This window comes from Camellia sinensis, chromosome 4 (genome assembly GCF_055761805.1).
Source record: "Camellia sinensis isolate YWXY chromosome 4, ASM5576180v1, whole genome shotgun sequence".
Taxonomy (NCBI): Eukaryota; Viridiplantae; Streptophyta; class Magnoliopsida; order Ericales; family Theaceae; genus Camellia; species Camellia sinensis.
The window spans coordinates 99,562,586-99,583,038 of record NC_138964.1 but is presented as its reverse complement, the minus strand read 5'-3'; the positions used below and the strand labels follow the sequence as shown (position 1 = coordinate 99,583,038).

The 20,453-nt window shown below is 36.0% G+C and overlaps 1 long non-coding RNA gene across 1 annotated transcript; it reads right to left on the bottom strand.

The window, feature by feature from the left end:
- Positions 1-13,235: 13,235 nt before the first annotated feature.
- On the bottom strand, positions 13,236-20,164 carry LOC145824737 (uncharacterized). The gene is made up of 2 exons (XR_014366775.1): positions 20,008-20,164; positions 13,236-18,995 (listed from the first exon to the last, which is right to left on the bottom strand). It is a non-coding gene; the product is annotated as an uncharacterized LOC145824737 (long non-coding RNA).
- Between the last annotated feature and the right edge of the window lie 289 nt (positions 20,165-20,453).

Sequence of the window (20,453 nt, the reverse complement as noted above, 5' to 3'; positions counted from 1 at the left end):
TGTAGTGTGATCATATACCATTCATAACCTGTCTTTTGTTTCTTTCAATCTAATCTTTCTATATTTCGTTCTTTTTTCCCTTTCTCATTCTTATCTCTATTTTTTTGATGGTCAGTAACCTTTCTATATTTCATACTTCACTACTCACAACTTGATGATTCTTTGTTTGCCTGCGTCTTTAGATCCGATGTATATATAGTTGTGTGATGATTAGTTTACCGTGCGGATCTATATATAGTTTTTGCATCCCCCAGCCCTTCTGTGACTGGTGGCAGAATGGTATCGTTATCACTGTCTCCCAGTGTATATGGCAGTGGAATTTCATATATTTTCTGAATATTGCTTGCTTGGCTTCAAGAATTTTGTTAATGTTTTGGCCATAGTTGGTGGAGTGAAGATTTGAAAAGGATTTAAAAGGGTAAATTACACTGACCTCCCATCATGAAGGTAGGTTATTTAAAAGGGTAAATTACACTGACCTCCCCTGAGGTTTATGACAATTATAGAAGCCTCTCTTGACGTTTCTAAAAAAACACTAACCTCCCTTCAGGTTCAATTTTGAATTTCACTTTTCCCATCTGTTAGTTGTCTGTTAATAGTACTAACAGATGTTGATCAGATCATCATAAATTTTCATGTCATTCCCAATTTTGCCCTTATTTATGTATGTAGACATAAATAACCTTAACTTTATAGTAAATGACAAAAATACAAAAAATGTGGATGAGAACTGCCTTTAAAGAAAGCAGCGGTCATTATGTGGTTGCTTTTCTTCGGTCCTTAATTTTGTTCTAGATTCAACACTTGTTTTAGGACTAAATCCCCTTCGGTCCTAAAACAGGCACACAAGGTAGCGATGTTGTATCGGTAGCTTTTCCTAGAACACATTGAGCTTAACACTTGAATTATTTGACCGACCAAGGTGTCATCTGCCATGTTTGGTCCTTAATCAGCTATTGTGTTTCCTATATTGGCCTTACTTCCTATAGTTGTGAAGTTTTCCTCATCATTGGAAATGCGTAGTTAAGATGGAGTTTTGGTTAACTTGTCATGAAGAAGATATAAATGGAACAGTGCTAAACATTACTCTTGGTTAGCAGCCATGTCAGCAAGAGTTGAATTGTGAAATTTCCAATGTTTGGTTGGGGGCTAATACCCTCTGGTTCTCTGTCTGGTGAAGGTCATGTGTCACCGAATTGTTAAATTGTTTCTTGCAATAGATTGGTGTTTCCCTTGAAGAAAATGGTTACTTCTGATGAAGTTTGGATTTTGAAAGAAATATTATATTGTTTCAGCACATTAGAAGATTATGTCACGTTCACGATAGTAAATATGGTGTATACGATTGTATCATATGTGCCTTGTATGGATTTCTACTCATGAATTTACGGGTTGTGTTGTGTTTCTCGCTTTACAGACTGTACACTGGAATTCATGCTCTTAAGCAAAAACCAAAGTTTAAATCAGGAGCTATTTCAGAGTCGACCACTGCCTTGAATGTCGACCAGTCAAATACCTCAATTCTCAGCGTTGATGAGAAGAAAGCAAGTTCTGGAGCTGCATTACCATTGCCATCACCATTGGCTTCAACTACAACATTCACCAAAGGGGGAAATAGGCAGGATCAGCCAGCCTCGGCCTTGAATTCAACAACCGAGACCGGAGTTAGCAGTGACTCAGTGGCGGCACCACCACCAACAGGATCAGCAATATCCTCTACATGTTTATATTTTTCCCTTTCGAAAGACTTATTGTTTGTTTTGAATGCTTGGATTTGGGTTGCCCTATAATCTCCAAAAGCGAAAGTTCTCATTGTAGGCCTTTTTAAATAAATGGAAAATAATGGTGAATTTTAGATTTTATTTTATTATTTTATTTTTTTTTAGGATTTGGGTGAATTTTATAATTTAAATATGCTTTTATGAACATGTACAGTTTAATTATTCTTTGTAAAATATTGAATTTGATGGTTTGATCAATTTTTATTTTTATTTTTTGTTATGATGTTTTTGTGAATAGAATGTAAATAATCAGCCCTTAGAGAGTGAGAGACGGTACCACCGTCGGAAAAAATAGAAAATTTTAATATTTTTATTAATTTTGTTATAAGTTTTACTTTTTGCGACGACATTATACTGTCACAAAAAATAGAAATTTTATTATTTAAAATAAAAATTTTATTATTTTTTAATATTTTTTGCGACGGCATTACACTATCGCAAAAAATAGAAAATTTCATATTTTTTATACTTTTTGCGACGGCACCACACCGTCGCAAAAAAGTGTTTTTTTTTTAAAAAAAAAGACTATTAGCGACGGTATTTTTTGCCGTCTCAAATAACATTTTTAGCGACGGTAAAATAGGACCGTCGCAAAAAAGTCAAGAAATTTCAAATTATTAGCGACTGCACGGTGCCGTCGCAAAAAGGTAAAAAATGTCGTCGCAAAACATTAGCGACGGCACTTACCGTCGCAAAAACTCTTTTGCAACCCCTGCAGTTGCGACCCCCTCTTGCCGTCGCAAAGTCATTTTGCCGTCGCAAAAAGTATTAGCGACGGCATTAGGAGTATTAGCGACGGTATTTTACCGTCGCAAAAAGTCAATTTTTTTGTAGTGTGTGTTGGACTTTTCAAATAAATTTTTGTGTGCTTGTCCTTAACGTATTAAAATTTTATTATGATGAGGTTTTGACAAAATCCCCCGTCTTTGTATCCAACTTGATTTTTAGATTCTTCTTTAAATTTTGGTACTATTGCTATCGGGTCAATTTATGCTCTTTTTCGTTGATGGTTTGTCTTAGACATTTGATTCACACATTTATTAAATTTATTTATAATAATCGAAAGATATAGGGGGTGCTCAACTTCTTCAATTTTTGATGTGACAGTAGTGTAAAATGCATATTTGTTTTTTAATTTTTTTATTGAGTTTTTTATTTTATTTTTTGCTTTTTTTGTTTTCTTTGCTTTTTTTTTCATGGGTTGCCTAACAACTTTCAATATTCTTATTATTTGAATAGTATTACAATTCATTTTCACAGCGTGTCTGACTTGTCTTTTTAATGTGGAAGTTGTGTAGATGACCATCAAGAATAAGCCAAGTGACCATCTTATTGAATACTATACGTGGTATACATGGGTATATGTTATTAAAATTAGTAGCAATTTGTTTATTAGTATAAAGAGAAGTATATCAATTTAAACAATCAATTGTGCAAGGAAATCTAATACTGGCCCTGTTTGATAGAGCTGTGGAAAAGTGTTTATAGTTTATGTCTAAACAGCTTATAGTTTATAACTATGAACATAAGCTGATTTCTGACTTATAAATTAAGCATCTCCTGTCCCACTCAAAGAATAAGCTGATTTCTGACTTCTAAAAAACTATAAGCTATAAGTTATAAGCTAAACCAAACACATCAAAATAGCTTCAATTAAGCTGAAAGCTGAAATAAGCAGCTTTTGAGCTACATCAAACATGCACACTATATAAATTAATAATCATAACTTCTAATTTTATTGTGTTTTGTTTCCAAAAAAAATGAATAGTCTATTTGAAAAATATACTTGTCATCTATTTTTTGGAGACAAACATGATAAAATAAAATTTTATGATTATCAGATCAATATAACTTTTTCCATGAATATTGGCCCCGTTTGGTGTAGCTGTTAAAACAGCTTATAGATTATAGCTTAACAGATTATAGATTATGACTTTAATCAGAAGTTAATCTGTTTGGTGTAGCTGTTAGATTATAGATTTAAGTTGCTGAGTAGTGTTTGTTAAATAAGTTGTGAAATAGCTTTTTCAATTAATTTTTATTTTTTGTTTGTCTACATTTCTCATAAAAAATAATAATAATAATCTATTGTCCATTTGAGTCTTTTTCTATTTTTAAAAAAATAAAAAATAAAAAAATTTAAGAGTATAACCATAAATTAACATGTCCACAGCAGAAGTTGATAATCAGAAGCAAGGGGTGAGCAGCTTCTTAGAATCAGCTTTTTTGAGTTAAAATAAGCTGTAAGAATCAGAAACTGTTCGAAATAAGTTTAACCAAACAGTCCAATTATATATTGATGACCCTACAAAATGAACTCCTCGAACTATCAAAATGAAACCCCGTGGTGAGCCCCACCAGTTTCTTAAGTTCTCTCACGTTGAGATGTAAACTTGATAGAAATCATACCGAAAAATAATAATAACGTTTTCATTGAATCATTCTAATCGTTAAATATATTATAAAAAATATAATAACATAAAATATGATTTTGTCAATATGTTATAAAACAAATATAATAATGGGTCAAGTGGTTAGTGATCAATAGGAGAGTTGGTGTTTAGTTTTGATTCATCTAATATTTTTGTTTTTGTTTTTGTTTGTTTTGTTTGTTTATTTTATTTTATTGTTTATGTGGTTGATTTTGTCGAAATATTGGTACTTACCTTGTATACACATTAGTTTGTATGGACACTATGTCCAATCTTTATAATTGAATTAAATTTCACTTTTTGTTGATATCTTTTTTTAAAATATATATATATATATATATTAAAGATGTGTAGACGTGTGTGGTGATTTGTGTTGATTTTTAATGATTTTTTTGTTGTTAAAGATGTGTTAAAATTATTAATGACCATTTTTGTTAGTTTTTGTTCTTTGCTTGCATATAATCTTAAAACTTGTATAAGAAGATTTATTAAAGATCTGTAGAAATGTTTGGTGAAACTGTTATTGAATTTTTCCATTTAAATAGTTCATAAATACACAAGTCTATATTTTACTATATTATTCATAATCTTTCATTTGTACTCGGACATGGATAAAAGTTGGATTGCCCTAGATAGGACGACTGATGGAAGGATGGCGCCAAGTTATTTCTTCAATTTGAACAATTTCGTGCACCGGGAGAAGATAAAGCCTCTAAGCTGGCCTCAAAGATTGGCATAGAGGTTCGAATGCAAATACCAGACCTTAGTGTTCGTAAGTGGAAGAAGGTTAATGATGCTGATAAGGAGCCGATGATTCAACACTGGGTGGTAATTATTGTCAAACTCTTAGTAAAACCCTAAATATGACATCAAAACAACCATATATTTCCCTAAAAACCTGGGCCTATAAATCACATAGCAGCCTCCTTTGTTGTGTATTTGAGGCTATGTAAGACATGATGAAGGAGATTGTAAGAAAAAATAAAAAGAAAACAAGTAAAAGAGGTATGACACTTGGAAATTGAAATTGATACTATTGCCTTCTATATTTTTTGAAACTGAAATTGTGGTGATTGATGCGAAGATTAGAGAAGAATGGATCTTTGTTTTATTTATTTATCATTATTATTATTTGTCAGAAATGGGTCAAATGTGCAATGCTAAGAATCTAATGTTAAATATTGCTAGTTTCAGACAATTCTGATTCAAAGGTTTCTTATCTCTGCCTCATTGTTTTTCACTTCCCAAATAGAAAAGATAGAGTTTTGGAAATTTTTTATGACTCACCCAGTTCATATTGGATCTGATCTTTCATATATCAGTGGTTGACTAACTAGAATTTTGGAATTTTTTTTTTCTTCTTCTTCTTCTTGTTTTTTTCATTGCATGGCCGCTTACTCTTGTCTTTGATATTGTAGCATTGTTTGTGATAAGGCTTCAAGTAATAGTGTAGCACAGGTGTTTATCTCAATCTGTTGTTAGGCCAAGGCTTAAATACCAAGTTCTAGACGTATATTTATTTATTTATCAGTGTTATAGCCATGTTACAGCCACAAAAGTAAGTAAGTGTCATGTATGTTGTGAACTTAGATACAAGTTTTGGGCACATGATTTATCTGCTTGTTAAATTTGCCTCATCTCATCCTTAAATTTCAGAAGTTGTGATTGTAGTTGAGTTATCAATGTGTCCAATTTTTCTTTGAAAACCTGTGCGCTATGTTACATATTTCCTCTCAGGTGGGTGAGTATGGAAGGGGCAGTTTGTTCTCCATTTGGCATTTTCTTGATTTGTATAAACCTTTGATGAGTTAGATGACATGGTCATTGGTATGCTGAATTTGACAGACCAGATTGAAATCAATATTCTTTTTGATTTCTTTATTATTTCCATTACATGTTATTGGTTTTGTTATTGCTCTATGGACTAATGCTTACTCCTAGTGTGTGTGTGTGTGTGTGTGTGTGTGCGCGCGCGCGCGTGTGTGTGTTGTGCTTCATGTGTGTTATGTAGGCAGGGATTGTGCAGTTACTCCTATAACCTAACTGTTGTGTTTCATAGTTGGTTGCTGCTACGTCTAATTGTGTATGTGAACAAAGTTTAGGTTATTTCACTTATGAAAAAAAAATGATTTGATTTTGCAGGATCAGTTTAATCTACAAGGCAATCCGAGTGATGTAGCAAGCGCTTTAAACACATAGTTTGGTCGGTGATTGAGTGGCTTCACCTATAAGTTGCACAAACAATACAAGCAACTTAATAACGCAAGAGAGGAGAAGTACGCGAGAAGCCACCCACCTGCAAGTGTTACTCTAAATCAGTGGATATTTCTAATCGACAAGAAGTGGAATAGTAAAGAATTCATGGTAAGATGTTTTATGTTAATTGTCAAAAATTAAGTTTCTGCTTACTAATGTTAAGTTTTCTTGTTTTTATTGGTGTTTCAATCATGTAGGAACAATCACTTACCACTGTGAATAATAGGATGCAAATGAAAACAAAACATAGATGTGGATCAAAATCAATCCCGGTCAGGGTGCACAGCTTGGTGCATTCTACTATTTTATTTTATTGGATTAGTAGGCTTTGTTATTTAAATATTTGAAACAACATTAAAAAACAAATGAATCTGATAATTACAAATGGAAAAGTGCCCGATTTGGTAGAATTTTAGAAGTTCATCCACTACAATTCGGACATCCATAGTAATTTTGATAAAATTAATTATTTAGCTTTGTAGGGTAGAATAACTAATAATTGTTCAATTTATTTCAAATTAATAGGACAACATGATACAGACGCAAGCAGAACACCTCTCGCAAACTGGTGCGATCCCCTTGACCCAAGAGGAGTTGTCAGTCAAGGTGCTTAAGCCAAGGTCAAGTTATGTGAAATGACTCGACATGAGGCCTTTTTCTTTTATAAAGACTACTGTTGCACCCGCTGAAAATAGTGACTATGTTCAACGACTTGAGATGCAAATAGCATAGCAAAATGAACAAATTGCAAGGTTTAAAAAGTCAGACAAGAAACAAAGCAAGAAGATACAAAGTATCATAGAGTGTTTGAGGTAGAAAGGTATCACGAAAAAATTTGAGAGTGAGAAAAATTCAGATTTTGATAGACAAGCTTCTTGGTTCGTATATTAAGTTCAAATGCAAATTTAGTAGAAAATTTCTTCTTCAACTAAGGTAGAATAAAAAACTACTTTGACATTTACACATGAAAGGTCTCGGGAAAATAGTGAAATATGCATGTAAAGGCCCAGGAGACATCACAAACACCTTGAGATGAAGTAACGTAAGTTGTGCAAACTTACGGAACAAGCACATGGCTCGTGATTTGAAAACTACTTTTAAATTTGCACTATTCAAACACTTAGGCATGAAAATAGGTCTTGGGGGAGGGGGGAGGGGAAGCTTGAAATAGGCACCAAAAGGTCTGGGAAACATCACAAATATAACGATTCTGGTTTAGACCTGAACCATTTGATGTTTTGAATTCGAGTTTCATTGTCTTATATAGTTGTTCAAGACTTGTTTCCCCTCATTTCTCTTTGAGTTTGGCTTTTGGGACGTGTCGGGTGTATTTGGAACGGGTTGGTAGCTTATTTTTCAAACGATTGTTGCCTAGAATTTCGTTCCTTCACTCGAGCACCACTTCTTGCGCTCGAACGGTCTTTGTGAACCTCCAATACTTTTGCAAGTCTCCAGAGATGCTAGGAGTTGGTATTCTTTGCTCGAGCAGTTATTCTTGCGCTCGAGTGATGCTCGCTCGACCGGTGCTTCTTGTGCTCGAGCGTGGGTCTTCTATCTGCAAAACTTCTAGAAGTTTGTATTCTTTGTTCGAGCGGTGCAACTTATTTTGTCTGGTCACTCGAGCGAAACTTTTTATGCTCGAGTGATCTGTGCGTATATCAGTTTGTAAACAACCATTTTTGAGTCACTTTTTCATTTCTCTCTCTCTTTAAACATTTTAAAACCCTAGATCTACACCCTCACCTGTGTACCTTTGTTAAAAAGGTAGAGCACGCCGTGGGCTTCCTTTTGATCAGAGCAAAGTTGATTTTCGGTGTCTTTGAGTTTCATTACTTTTTCAATCATCTTCTAAGCTTGAGGTAGGTATTCTTCGCACTTTCTATGAGTTTTTACTTATTTATTTTCGATTTCTAAACAATATTGTGATTTTGGAAATTTTTGAAACAAACCTAGGGTTTTTGGTCAAAACTCAAAAGAGGGGTTTCTAATGGTTTCATGAAAATGGTTGTGTGATTGGAAATGAGGTTAAGTTGTGATAAAATAGTGGTTTCGATATGTACAATTGTTTTTGGAAAGAAAAAGGGGATTTTCCCCTAAATGCCTTAAATGTTGATTATATATAAATAATGAAATTGATGTTGGAAAAGAGGAATTGGGTTGATGTTGATGAGGATGGTGGAGTTGGGTATGTATTATCACTCACCTCTTGAAATTTTGGAAAGTGTATCTTTATTGAAAACTCTTTTTGTTTAGAAATATCTGTTTTGGATTATCGGTGGAAGATAGCTATGATTATTGTAGAAATTGCATGAGAATCTGAAAATTTGAAACTATTTTCGTATCTATTTGCATCTGGTGTCATTTCATATTTATACATTGGAAATGCAAATCATTTTGAGAAAAAGGGTGAATCTGGGAATGATATGTTGACTCGTAGAATAAGTTGGTCTAAGTGTCCATGGTGAAAGTCCTAAAAACCGCGCGTATACATGGGTGTCGATCCCACGGATGAAATATCTGTAAAATGGCAATACTAGTACTTGTATAGCCTACATTTACAAGGGTGCCAATTCACGATTTCAAGCAGATGAAATCTCTATGAAAGGTTGTATAAAATGTTTTGGAAAGAGATGTAAAATGTTTTGGCACAAGCATTGCATATGCATTCACCTTACAGCTTTGTTAAGATTCTTATACTGTGTTGGATTATTTCTAGGGCTTTAGCTCACCCTATGTGGGAAAAACATTTTCAGATACTGATGACATGCCTCCGCCAAGGCAATAGCTTGGGAGAACTTGGAGCAAGAGCTTCATTTGTGTATTTGTTGTATTTAATTCTATACAAGTCAACGGCTTTAACTGTATTGGACTAAAGTCCACTTTTGTTGAAACCAAGTATTTTCTTGAAAAGTTGTACGCCTTTAGGGCATTTATTATCTGTTTTACTTTCATATCATATCTTCTGTTGTAACACATGCTATAGATTCATGGTTAGAGCTTGTGAATGTATAGATGCATGTGTTATCTTTTGTATAATTCAAATCACATATGAAAGGAAAGGACATTCATTTTGGAAATGCATTGTCTCAATTGATTATATGTCATGGGTTATTATTATATTTTTGGAACGTTACAACTTGGTATCAAAGTGTACCGGGTTTAAATGCTTTGGGCACGTGCGAAGTGGTTCTTACCACAATAGGTTTATCTCGCTTGATAGAGATGTTTGTATGTTTGGTATGCTACGTGATAACAAGCTTATGCGATTATATAGGTAAGAGATTTAATTTCTAAGATATTGATTGGGTCTACGAGTTTCTAGAAGTCCTATTAGAAGAGCACTTGATCACTGCTATTTCTAATTAGAACTATGGCAATGTCGTGGGACAATCATTATCTAGGAAGGATATTCGTATGTGTTTATGTGACTACATGCTTATATGGAGTGAATTATCTATTGTCCATAGCCATAGGACGTGAGTGAGTTAGTTTTGGCATATTTGTAAATGTGTTAATCTCTTTTGTTACCTTCATTAGGATGTTAAGACGTGAACGTGGTGGTGGTAGGTGTGGTAGGCCTAGACGACATGAGGTACCATTACCGGATGAAATTCTGATGGAGAAGGAAGGGGTTGGCTAGGCCAATGTGGCCGAACCAGTTGGTCAGCATGCCATGGGCACTTTGGCCTGTGAAATGGCCGGAGCTTTGCGGGAATTTATGGACATTCTCAAGGCTAAGAATCAAGTCCAAGCCCAAGTTGTTGAAGTAGGGTCGTCATTCTTGAAGAGGGAGTTCTTCTGGTAATCCGGACGAGTTTTTGGGTGATCCTAAGGAGCCACTGAAGGCGGATGAGTGGTTAGAACAAATGTAAAGATGTTTGAGATGCTTGGCATTGAGCACGACCATTTGAGAGTGACCTTGGCACCCTTCCAGCTGAAGGGAGATGCGGGTCAATGCTAGAAGTATGCGCGTGGGTGCATTAGAGTGACTTGGGAGAGTTTTCTCAACGCCTTTCAAGACAAGTCTTTGTCTCTTACTGCTCGGGAGAAGTTGATGGACCAATTTTTCAAGCTCAAGCAGCTTAATTTGCCAGCCGCTGAGTTTGAGGCAGCTTTCACTAACTTCTCTAGATTTGCACCGGAACTCATAGCAATAGAGGAACACCATTGTATAGAGTTCGAGAAGAGGTTAAGGATCGGGCTTCTTTTCAAGGTAGCTGCTCTAGCTCGGCTTTTTCGCCCTCCCTTTTGGAAACTCGAAAAGAAAGCCCCATAGTTCAGACTCTTGCGATTCTGAATCTAATCTCACAAGTGCAATGTGAAATTGATAATCACCAAAGAGTCCAAATTCGGCAAATCGTTTGGAAAATTGATTTTGAATCAAAAATGCCAAAATTGGACTGTTTTGGCCAGATACAGAGTCGCCATCTAAATATTTTTTATTTTGAGAAAATTTAGAAAACCCATGACTCGTGCCAAAAGCCACGTGTCCGTCATCATCAAAGTTGCCTCAGCTCGAGAACTTAGGTACGAGAGGAAAAGGTCATGAATTGAGCTCCCCCGCTCGCTCGATCAAAGATCAGTCTCTATAATCATGACATGATTTTTATTTACATTATGTGTTCTTGTTTCGATTATTAAGTTAGCTTTACTATGTGATGCGCGCAAGCAAGTATAGACTGGTTTGCTCAAGTTGGAACAATTCAAATTCATGTTTGTTTTGGAAAAAATGTTTGAATTTGCCACCTCAAGTGGGCTTAAAGTTTGCAAATTTGCCACTCAACAAAGTGGGCTTAAAAATGTGGATTTGCCACTAGACATAGTGGGCTTAAAACGTACATTCGTTGAATCGTTTCAATTCAAGCAACAAGCCTTTATCCGCAGGCATTCAAGCAGTTTAGCAAGTAAGCATTTCAATCACCACTTTAGCTAGTGAGAACGAGGCCCTAGGTTGCGTTGTAATATATAAACATTGTAAATGTTTTGGTGATTCAAATTGTAATATTTTATGCTGGATGACATCGTTTTATCATTAATACTAGTGTGGATTGTCAATGGAATTAGATCACGGTGATTATTGTTTTGATTTAAATTTCGGGAACGAAATTTCTTAAAAGGGGAAGATTTTAATGGCTTGGATTAGACACAACCCTTTCATGTTCTTAGACCCGAGATCCGATACTCTTTACCATTGTCTATACTCCTTGTCTAGTTACTGATAAATTTGGTTGTTTAGAGTTGTTGGTTGTATTATGAACAGGTTGGTAGTTTGTTTCTTTTCAAAGGAATACATGTTTGTTTTCTTCAGGTTCACTCGAGCGGTCTTTGAGTTCTCTTAATATTTTTGCAGGTCTGTAAAACTACTGGGTGGCGATATTCACTCGAGCAGTCTTCTACAATCTGTAAAACTTATGGGAGGGGATTATTGTGCGCTCGAGCCATGTTTTTATCCCTCGAACGCTGTCACTTCTTGTGTTTGATGCTCAAGCAGTCTGTGCGTGTATTAGATCGGGGAAAAGTCTTTTTTTGTCACTTTTTGATTTCTCTCTTTCTAAAACATCCCAAAACCTATTTTTTTCACTCTCTCTCTCTCTCTAGTTCTTACCTAAACACTCAAATACACCCAAATCTGTTGATCTTGTCACCCTAATGCTTTGGGAAAAAGTGTAGAGTGCGTAGAAGTGGTCGTTTTGATCGAAAAAAGTTTGGGTTTCGGCTTCTTGTCTTCTAGTCTTGAGGTAGGGATTTCTTCAACCTTTTCGTATGATTCATAGCTTCGCTATGTGCTCCTCGTAGAGTATTATGATTTGGAGTTGGGGTTTTGATTTAGGGTTTGGTTTTTGAAATGTTAAAGAGGGGTTTTCAAATGGATTCTTCAAGAATGTTGTGGGAATGAAATTATGGTTGAGTTATGTTGAAATATTAGAAATTTCTCCTTTAAATGTGTTTTTAAAAGAAAAAGAAAAAGAAAATGAGATTTTGTTAGAAATCATTAGTGATTGACCTATGAGGAAAAATGAAAGATGTTGAGTTTTGAAAAGATAAATGAATGTATCTGTTGATGATGAGGATGGAGTTGGATATGTTTTATCACTCCCATTTTGACATTTTGAATTTATATATTGTTGTTGGAAATTTATTAGTTGTAATAAGACATCTGTTTTGGGCTATTGGTGAAGGATAGTTTTGATTATTGCAGAAATTGCATGTGGATTAGGTTAATTGAAACCAACCACTCATACATCTTGCATTGAGCATTATTTCATACTTAACCATTCAAAATGTATCATTTTGAGAAATAGCGGTGTATGCCTTGGTGAATCTGGTTAGAGGGTGTGGTTGTGGTTTTATTATATTGGCATGTGTGTCCTTGGTGAAAGTCCAAAAACTGGCGCAGTTAGGTGCTGACCCTTTCAATTGGTATCGGTAAAATGGCTTTGGATTTGCTTGTATAGTCTACTGGTAGACATGTACCTAGAGATTCCAGTGTTTTGTATCCACTGCCCTATTTTTTATTTAAAAAGTATTGATTTATATATATATATATATATATCTATGGCATTGCATTGCTTTGAAAGAGAATGTGTAAACGTTTTGCCAAGTGGCATGCATATACATTCATCATATGACTTTGTTAAGCTTCATACGTTGTGATCAAGTATCTCTACTAGGTTTTAGCTCATCTTATGTGGAAACAAGTTTCAGGTGCTGATGGTATACCTCCACCAAGAACATTGCTTGGGAGGACCTTAGACCCGAGGGCTTCTTTTTGTTTCTTTTATGTAAATATTTGTTGTATAAGCCTTGGGCTTTATATAAATGGAGTTCAACTCATTTTGTTATACCCAAGCATCGACTTGGAAAGATGTAGCCATTAAGGCATTAACTTATTTGTACTTTCTTTTGTTCATGTTCACTCACACATGTCATATGCTATAGATTCTCGATTTAGGATTTATGAATGTGTATGTCATCTTTTGTATGATAAAAGGATATAAATAAAAGGTTAATATTACGTAAGTTTCTGTTTTCCTTTTAATATCATGAGGTGAGTTGTTATTATTTTAGGGTGTGACACTCTCTCTGAAATTCCTTTTAGCTCTTTCTTTGTTTGGGGGATTTGTTATGATCCATTGTCGAATTTGGAAGGTGGGTTTCACTTTTGATTTGGTTGTGCAAAATGGGTTGATTAATTTTATGCCAATGGTGGGTGTTTGGTCTTTGCAAGACAAGTGTTCAATGAAAGTCTTGAGAGGGTTGTTGTTTCTTGGACCACAATGATTAATGGGTATGCACAGATGATTCATGGTTGAACTAATTTGAATTTCTAATTGTTATTGTATATTGCACACTGTTAATTGAAGAACAAATGGGTTTTTTTGAATAGCAAATTAGAAGGAGAAAAAAAAAAAACTCTCATCTTCTTCTCTTTTCATGAAAATGACCTTGTATTTATCATCCTTAGCTGGAGTGCACCTCAAAATGAAAATGACCAAAGTTTTAATGGAAGAATAAACAAAAAAACCATTACTTCTAAACACTATGTTGTCAACCCAAATTAGTGTGCACCTCAACCTAGTGTGCACCTCAATATTAATTAGAAGGCATCACTAATCTAAAAAATCACTTGGTTACAAGCTCCATTATCATTGCCCACTTTTTCCTTCCCACAATAAACCCAAATTTGCTCTCTTGCTCACAGAAAATGATAATGTAGACCAATTCACTAAGGTACTACATGAATAAAGCTTACTCATGGAATTGAGAGTGTTGTAGTTTTTCATAAAACTTGAGAGCTAAACATGAAAGAAAGACAAGTCCTGAATGAGAATCCTAGATGTAAGATTGTGGTTTTCAGCTTTGATGTTTAACATGTATGTGAACAATGAAGGATTAGATAAATTTTTATTATAGTTTGATATTATATTACTTCCACTTAGATCATAAGGGCTTTATGAGTGGAGCATACATTGGAATTTGATGTTTTACTACTGCTATATATCTTGTCTTATTAGTGAAACATATGTTGGAATTTGATGTGAGTGTTGCTGCAATATATCTTATTTAAGATTGACATCCATTTAATACTTTTTTGCTTGATTCTCATAATCATCTGTCACTCTTAATAAACTATGGCTGAAAACAATAGTAAATTTTCCTAAGTACAATTGGAATTTTTTTTTTCTTGGATAAATACAATTGGAATTTGTCGTTAATTCTCACTTTATCTGGTTTTAATCTTGATAACTACCATTTTAGTATAAAGTTGTGTTATTTTAAGCTTCTCTAGTAAAGGATAGTTGCTAATTTGGGTTGGGTGATTTGGCTTCTATACTTTTGTTTTTTTGTTTTTTGGCTGCAAGTAAATGTGATATGCAGGCACTTGGGTATTTGTTTTTGCTTTTTTTAACAGAATGAATTGTTCCTCCCACATTGACTTCTTGTAATAGCATTAGATCAGTATTAAGTTATGTCAAAGCATGCCATTGTTAGAATAGTAGAGCATCAATTTATGTTTTAACATTTTGTTTGTTTTTATTTAGATATATGTTTATGGAAAATATTTTTAATATGTACTTTTACATTGAATAGGCATGGGTTAGCCCAATGCAAATAGTGGACAATATGAGAAGTCAAAGTTCCACAATGGCTTCAAATCAATCTTATGGAGTGGGGTTGTCAAATTTTGTTGACTTGAAAATAGATGTGGATCCAAATAACAAAATGGTTTTTTAGTTTTGTACTAGTAATTTTATCACTTTGGTTTGTAAACTTTGGATAGTTTGGTTTGTAAACTATGGTTTCATTTGACTTTGGATAATTTGATTTCTTATCTTTGCTTGATTGTGTTGATAATGAGTAGAAGCAGGTTTTTGCTTTGTTTCCTTCTAACTCCGGATGGCATTTGCTTTTTTCCTTGTAACTCTATTTTCTTATTTATCACTTGGATTAAATCATCAGGTACATTGGATGGAATCTTGAATTATTAAGAGCATTATTGATTGTGTTAAGATTAATTTGTTTAATCTCATTGTTCCATGTTGTTTTCATCAGTAATGGCGATATGACTTTATGGTTATTTGCCCCAAAATAGTCCTCATTTGTTAGTCATTGCTCTGCTAAGGTGTTGCCATTCTAAATGGTTGTTGAACCTTGTATTGTTGAGATATTGAAACTGTTTCCATTTTAATGGTCTTTTTTCTTTTTTTTTTTTTTGGTGAATCCATTTTAATGGTCAATGATGTCTGATTCTCAGTTGGGGAAGACAAATACATGTCTTGAAATCTTGGTGTTTTTGCTGCCTTCATACAAAAAATATGCCCATGTTTACTATACATTGATATATCCTTTCTAAAATTTTCTAACTTACCACACACACCCAAAAATCTGAAAAAGCAAAACAAGTAATGGCCTTGAAATATAAATTCGAACTATTGATTCCAGATGTCCTCAAGAATAGATGTAGGTGGTGGGAACATAAAGCAAAGGAGAAGACAAAAGTTGCATCAACCCACTTTAGATCAAGCCAATAGCACACCAAAAAAAAAAAAAAGTAGGACAACAAACTCCATTCAACAAAACAAACCCTATTCTAAATTTTCACAATATTAACCAAAACACAATCCAATCAATAAATTCTCTCAATGCCAGCCAAAACACAATCAATTACATAATTAATAGACACAAAATGTATTACAAAATGCAATACAGTTGCTGATGGGCATGGCCCAGAAGGGCCAACCCATGGTTGCTATGGGTTCCTCAAACAATTATTTGATTAGTTGTCATCATAGAGCCCAGTAGAACAGGCCCAACATCAAGCCTAATAGAGAATCCAAAATAGTCAAGCCCAAGCACCAGCTAGACATGTGTCAAGCAGGAGTCCAGCCACATGGAAGACAAAGATTTTGCAAAGTTATTGAACCCATGCGCTAAGCATTAAATGAGACTACCACGGTATTAAATGCGATAAGACCTCGCACTCTAAAGCACGCTGAAATGGCCATGGCCGATGGCAAATAGGTGGTAAACTTTCGGCCAATGGGACAACATGAATGGACAAGAAAATGATTAACAAGAGATATAAAGAAGCTTCTAAGGAATGTTCCAAGGTAAAATACTCTCTCTCTCCCTCTCCCTCTCTCTCTCTCTCTCTCTCTCTCTCTCTCTCTCTCCATTTCTCTACGCTTAAATTTCTCTAAGTTCTTACACTCACCATCTTTTTCATGTAATTGGACCATCGGATGGTCCATAGGAAGGAACCATCTTCATTTCAGAATGTTCCTACTGGACTTGTTGCATGTGTGATCATGAAGACAGATAAAAGCCAACCCATGGAGTGCTTGGATTAGTCTGACCCATACCCTGTCGACCAGACTGCATTATCAATTGGCGCCATCTGTGGGAATCTATTATGGTTAACAATTGTGTTCATTGTTACCAGAAACGATTCCATCTTCACCCACCTTCTACGTCGGATTGAATAGTTACAACACGATCCATGGCTTTATAACATAATATCAAAAACTCTCAAGTTGAACCCTCCAATCCAAACAACCCACCTCCATACTTCGCAAAGATCACTAACAGCATCAACTGCTTGACTCAATAGAACCAAACCCTGATTAACGCTTTACTCTAGCGTGATCTACCTGTTCCTTCTCCTTCACCCCCACTAAACATTCCTTCAAACCAAGAACAAGCCCACCATCTTCACCCCTTCCAACCACATGTGTCCCAAGGGTTGCTTCTCCCACCCTTCCCCCCGCAAGCTCAACCATCAAATCTTGAAGGTCTACATGCCCCTCTTCAGGGCTCGCAGCTTAACCAGGAAGAGCCTCTACTTTTCCACAATCACCATCCACAACATTAAGCCGCCGTCTATAAAGAAGAAGCCAGTAGTGTTCAACCCCCACCTCGTGCGATAGGAGATAACATTCCTATTTGGGATGAAGAAATGTGGGCCATGAAACTTCAGCTTCAGGAGGTTATGTAGAATATGCAAAACAAACCTTCCTCTACCGTCAACTCCCTTTTTGCTGCCTCCATCAAAGACAAACCTTTATCCCCCAAATTCAAGATGTTGTCAATTGACACCTTTGACGGTACCACTAACCCTGTTGATCATTTAAAGGCTTACAAACCGCTCATGATCCTCTACGTTTTCCCTGACGAGATCACGCGTCATGCCTTTCCAGTCATGCTGAAGGGATCAGCACTACTATGGTTTAGCCAGCCTAAGCCTAACTTTGTAACTTCTTTTGATCAGCTAAGTGAGTCCTTTTTGAGCTATTTCATTGGCGCACAACGTCAACAACACCCGGCGACCCAGCTGCTGAACATTTGACAAAGAGAAGGGGAGTCTTTACGCAACTTTGTCACTCGTTTCAACACAGAAGCTTAACAAGTTGAGGAGAATGATGACAAGGCCATTTTGACAACCTTTATTGCTAATTTACACCCGTCTAATTTCCTTTTCTCCCTCTCCAAAAACCCCTCATCCACCATGGCTACCCTCCTCGCCAAATCCCAGAAGTACATGAACGCTGAAGATTTTTTGATAACTCACCAAGATTCTACATCTATGCCCCCACAATCCAAAAAAAAAAAAGAAAAGAACTCGAGCCTAGACACTGCCAATACACTCATCGACCCCTTCAATATTCTGACCCACCTCTACGCTTCGACCGATCGGCCCCTTCCCGTCCATCCTGTCGTTTCGAGCGGCATACCCCTCTCAACTCACCCATGGAGCAAGTCCTGAACCAAATCCAACATGACTATAACCTAAAATGGCCCCAAACTTTAAAATCCCCCACCATCCAACGAAACCAATCCAAATACTATCGCTTCCACCGTGACCATGGTCACAACATCGAAGAGTGCATCAATCTTAAAGATCAGGTTAAGGAACTAATCTGTCAAGGGTGTTTAAACCACTTCACCACAACTTGACCGCACCAAAGGGCCATAGTCGATCCCCTAAGACGGAAAGACAGACGTAATCCCCCAAGGCAAGCCGACTAGCCTACGCGGAATGACAGTAGAGCCCAACAACAACCCCGAGCTCAATGAGGACCTGCACTCCCACTAGAAGAAATCAAGGTCATTGTATGAGGACTCGTGTGCGGCGGATCATCTCGGTTTGCACAGCAAGCCGAGCTCTAAAGGATTAGACAAGGGTCAGACAAAGAAGTGACGACGGTCGACCGACCCTAAAAGCTGCCCAAACAGTGGTCGGAACCAAACACCTTCACAGATGCAGACAGCACAAGAGTCTGATACCCTCATAACGACCCTCTAATCATTTCCTCTCTGCTCTCAAACTACAAAGTCAGGCATGTACTCATCCACAATGGCAACTTATCAGATATTATCTTCCTCAATACCTTCAAGCAGCTCAAGATTTGGGAAGAAAAGTTGTCGCCCTTGCAAACCCCCTTAGTTAGTTTCACAGGTGACCGGGTGACCTCTATAGGATCCATTGATCTTCCAAACTTTTGTCATTAAAACTTGAACTTGACATCTATAATATGATGATAACAAATCAAATGTAGAAGTAAATATGCTATTATAACCATACAAGAACTGAAATGACATGGCTCTTTTCCTTCTTTTGTTTTTTTTTCTACAAATTTAAGATCTAAGGTATTGAAATTTGATAATTCTATAGTTAACGAGAACACATTGATAGATTTGAATAATTCTTAAGAAAATGGATGATTGAATCAAGAGTAAACAGAAGCTTAACAAAATTTCTTGCAATGGTAAGGCTCAAAAGAATTGGATGTGGTGTCATATGACATATGAATTCAAACATCACAAACAGGCAAACCAAAGAGAAGTATATTGCAAACATATGATGAGAGAGATACTGATATGATAGATTATCACTGTCTTGAATTGATATATGGTAGGAAATAAAAATCACCATTGTACACTAGTAAAACAAGGTGAGAAATCAAACGACACAAAAAAATGTGAGAAATACCCAGTGGTTTGTGAGAAAAACTACTAAAACAATGTTAGGTAAGAGATTAGACCCTTCACAGCTACCGAATTACACATAAAAACCCCAATCAAAACAGTAAAGACAATAGCAATAATACCCAAAGAATCCAACAAATTGAAACACAAATAGATCATAAGAAAGCAAAAGAAAGCATTTTTTAGAACTAGAAGAACATATCAAAAGCCCCAATTTTTTGTATAGAAACTGAAACACAAAAAGGTCATAAGAAAGCAAAGGAAAGCTCTTTTCAGAAAGAACAATGTGTACAAAAATTGTTCAGAAATTGAAGGCAAACCCTAACCCTAGTTTTTTTTTCTAAAACCCAAACCCTATTTCAATTTTTTCCCCAAAACCCAAACCCAAACTGAAATTGAAGAAATTGTAAAGAATAATCCGTAATCAATTTTTTCCCCAAAACCCAAACCCTAGGTTATCGTTATTGTACAGAAATCTGATAGCAAAACCGAAACCAAAATCAGAAATTCAAGGCAAAACCCATATAAAACTTCGCAATATCAGATCTTACCTCTTGCTCCGGTGAGTGAGGATGAAGACCAAATTCAAAGAGAGAAGAAGAGGGCCTATAATGAGTATGACGACGAGGCATTGCGCTACATCTTGCTCCAGCGAGTGAGGAGACAAAGCTGGTAAGGAAGAGGGAAGAGGGAAGAGGGAAGAGAGAAGAGAGAGGGTTTGCCTTTGAAATAGGAATGGCAACGGGGCGGGGTGGGGCCGAGGATCACCTTCCCCATCCCAGATCCCCAATGGTCAAATTTCCCCCGGCCCCAGGCCCGATCCCCGACGGCGAACGTATCACCGCCCCCACCCCTGACCCCCGACGGGGATCGGGTTTCCCCGACCCCGAACATTCCCCAGCTAAAAAAAATAAAAAAATGAGATCAGCGTCTGGACCAACGGTGGAAACAGATCTATAATCATCCAAGTAAACAGATTCAAACAACAGATCTATAA